Below are 4,148 nucleotides of genomic sequence, written 5' to 3'. Positions count from 1 at the left end.
AAGAGATTGTACTGGGAGAAGAGGAAAGGAGGAGGCAGCAAAGGGTAAATTACATCACATGAAGATGCACAAAGACCTATTACAGTAGAAGTAAAGAAAGGAGGGAGATGAGCATTGTTTGAACCTTACTCTTATCAGATTTGGCTCAGAGAAGGAATAACATACCCAACTAGGTATAGAAATCTAACTTAACCTTGTAGGAAGTAGGAGGGGAAAGGGGAAAGAAAAGGGAGAGGGCTGATAGAAGAGGGGGCAGATTGAGGGAGGTGGTGGTCAAAAGCAAAACTCTGGTGAGAGAAGTAAAGGAGAAAGGGGAAAGGAAAGCATAAATGGGGGTGGGGTGGGAAATGGGATGGAGAGAAAGCCACAGATAGTAATCATAACTGTGAATGTGAATGGGATGAATACTCTCATAAAATAGAAGCAGATAGCGGAGTGAATTAAAAACCATAATCCTATAATATGTTGTTTACAGGAAATATTAGAAGCAGAGGGATACACACAGAGTAAAGGTAAAAGGCTGGAGTAGAATATATTATACTTCAGCTGAAGTAAAAAAAAAAGCAGGGGTAGTAGTCCTGATCTCAGACAAAGCAAAAGCAAAAATAGATCTAATTAAAACAGATAAAGAAGGAAACTACATCCTGCTAAAAGGTACTGTAGACAATGAAGTAATATCATTACTAAACATGCATGCACCAAGCGGTATCATCCAAATTTTTTGTGAAATTAAGGGAGTCATAGGAACAAATAGACAACAAAACTATACTAGTGGGGGACCTCAACTTCCTCCTCTCAGAATTGGATAAATCTAACCACAAAATAAACAAGAAAGAAGTTAAGGAGGTAAACAGAATTTTAGAAAAGTTAGATATGGTAGACCTCTGGAGAAAATTGAATGGGGATAGAAAGGAATATACCTTCTTCTCAGCAGTACATGGCACATATACACCAACTGATCATGTATTAGGGCATGAAAACCTTACAATCCAATGTAGAAAGGCAGAAATATCAAATGCATCCTTTTCATATCATGATGCAATCAAAATTACATGTAATAAAGGGCCATGGAAAGACAGAAAAAGTTCATTGGAAGCTAAATAATTTAATCCTCAATAATGAGTGAGTCAAACAACAAATCATGGAAACAATCAATAATTTCATCCAAGAGAATGACAATAATAAGACAACATAGCAAAATTAATGGAATGCAGAGAGAGCAGTTCTTAGGGGAACTTTTACATCTCTGAAAGCTTACACGAATAAAATAGAGAAAGAGGAGATTAATGAATTGTGCATGCAACTAAAAACCAAAAAGCTAGAAAAAGAACAAATTAAAAATACCCAATTAAATACCAAATTAGAAATTGTAAAAACCAATGGAAAGATTAATAAAATTGAAATCAAGAAAACTATTGAACTAATAAATAAAACTAAGAGCAGGTTTTATGAAAATAACATAAAGCAATCAAATAGAAAGAAGAAAATCAAATTACCAGTATCAAAAATGAAAAGGGTGAATTCACCATCAATGAAGAGGAAATTAAAACAATAATTAGGAGCTATATTACCCAACTGTATGCCAACAAATTTTACAATCTTAGTGAACTAGATGAATATTTACAAAAATATAAATTGCTCAGATTAACAGAGGAAATAAAATACTTAAATAATCCCATTTTGGAAAAAGAAATTTAACAAGCCATCAATGAACTACCTAAGAAAAAATCTCCAGGGCTAGATGATTTATAAGTGAATTCTATGAAACATTTAAAGAACAATTAATTCCAATACTATATAAACCATTTGGGAAAATAGGCGAAAAAGGAGTTCTACCAAATTCCTTTTATGATACAAATATGGTGCTGATACCTAAACTGAGAAGAGCCAAAACAGAGAAAGAAAATTATAGACCTATTTCCTTAATTTTAAATAAAATATTAGCAAAGAGATTACAACAATTTATGTCGAGGATAATACACTATGACCAGGTAAGATTTATGCCAGGAAGGCAGGGCTGGTTCAATATTAGGAAAACTATCAGCATAATTAACTATATCAACAACAAAACTAACAGAAATCATATGATTATCTCAATAGATGCAGAAAAAGCTTTTGACAAAATATAACACCCATTCCTATTAAAAACACTAGAAAGCGTAGAAACAAATGGAATCTTCTTTAAAGTGATAAGTAGCATCATTCTAAAGCCATCAGCAAGCATTATATGTAATGTGGATAAGCTAGAAGCATTTCCAAAAAGATATGGGGTGAAACAAGGATGTTCGTTATCACCACTGTCATTGAATATTGTACTAGGAATGTTAGCATTAGCAACAAGAGAAGAAAAAAAACTGAAGGAATTAGAATAGGCAAAGAAGAAATAAAGCTATCACTCTTTGCAGATGATATGATGATAGAGAATCTATCAAAAAACTACTTGAAATAATTAACAACTTTAGCAAAGTTGCAGGCTATAAAATAAACCCACCTAAATCATTGGCATTCCTACCTGTTACTAACAAAGCCCAGTAGTAAGAGACAGAGAAATTCCATTTAAAGTTACTGTAGACATTATAAAATATTTGGGAGTCTACCTGCTAAAAAACAAACAAACAAACTCAGGAACTATATGAACACTATGATAAAATGCTTTTCACAGAAAATAATTGGGAAAATATCAGTTGCTCATGGGTAGGTTGAGCTAATATAATAAACATGACAGTTCTTCCTAAATTAATTTACTTATTCAGTGCCATACCAATCAAACTACCAAACATTATTTTGTAGATCTAGAAAAAATAATAACATTCATCTGGAAAAATAAAAGGTACAGAATATCAAGAGAATTAATGAAAAAGAAATGCAAGGGAAGGTGGACTAACCATACCAGATCTTAAATTGTATTTCGAAGCAGTAATCATCAAAACTACTTGGTACTGGCTGAGAATAGAGGGGTGAATCAATGGAATAGGTTAGGTACACAAGACACAATAGTCAATAACTACAGTAATCTGCTGTTTTGATAAACCAAAAGACTCCAGCTTCTGGAATAAGAACTCACTATTTAACAAAAACTGTTGGGAAAACTGGAAAATATGGCAGAAACTAGGCATAGACCAACATCTTACACTGCATGCCATGATAAAGTTAAAATCATTACACAATTTAGATTTAAAGGCTGATACTATAGGCAAACTAGGAGAGCAAGGAACAGTTTACCTGTCAGATGCATGGAAAACAGAATAATTTATGACCAAACAAGAGACAGAGAACATTGTGAAATGCAAAATGGATGATTTTGGTTATATTAAATTGCACAAACCAATGAAACCAAGATTGGAAGGGAAGCAATAAACTGGGAAACAATTTTTACAGCCAGTGTCTCTAATAAAGGCCTCATTTCTCAAATATGCAGAGAACTGAGTTGAATTTATAAGAATACATGTCATTCCCCAGTTGATAAATGGTCAAAGGATATGAATAGGTAGTTTTCAGATGAAGAAATTAAAGCTATCTATAGTTATATGAAAAAATGCTCTAAATCACTATTAATTACAGAAATGGAAATCAAAACAACTCTGAGATACCACCTCACACCTATCAGATTGACTAACATCACAAAATAGGAAAATGATAAATGCCAGAGAAGATGTGGGAACATTGAAACACTAATGCATTGTTGACGGAGTTGTGATGTGATCCTACCATCCTGGAGAGCAATTTGTAACTCATGCCCAAAGGGCTATAACATTGTGCATACCCTTTGACCCAGCAATACCACTTTTAGGTCTGTATCCCAAAGAAACCACAAAAATGGGAAAAGGACCCACATGTACAAAATATTTATAGCAACTCTTTTTGTGGTGGCTAAGAACTGGAAATTGGGGAGATGCCCCATCAATTGGGGAATGGCTGAACAAGTTGTGATACAGGAATATAATGCAACACTGTTGTGCTATAAGAAATGATGAGCAGGTGGACTTCAGAAAAACCTAGGAAGACTTGTATGGACTGATGTTGAGTTAGGTGAGCAGAACCAGGAAAACCATATACGAAGTAACAGCCACATCGTGCAATGGCTAACTTTAATAGACTTAACTCTTCTCAGCAATGCAAGGATCTAAGGGAACTCCAAAAGACTCATG

Source organism: Phascolarctos cinereus, unplaced genomic scaffold (assembly GCF_003287225.1).
Source record: "Phascolarctos cinereus isolate Bilbo 61053 unplaced genomic scaffold, phaCin_HiC Scaffold_3;HRSCAF=262, whole genome shotgun sequence".
Taxonomy (NCBI): Eukaryota; Metazoa; Chordata; class Mammalia; order Diprotodontia; family Phascolarctidae; genus Phascolarctos; species Phascolarctos cinereus.
The sequence above is the reverse complement of the archived record's forward strand: the minus strand, read 5'-3'. Positions refer to the sequence as shown.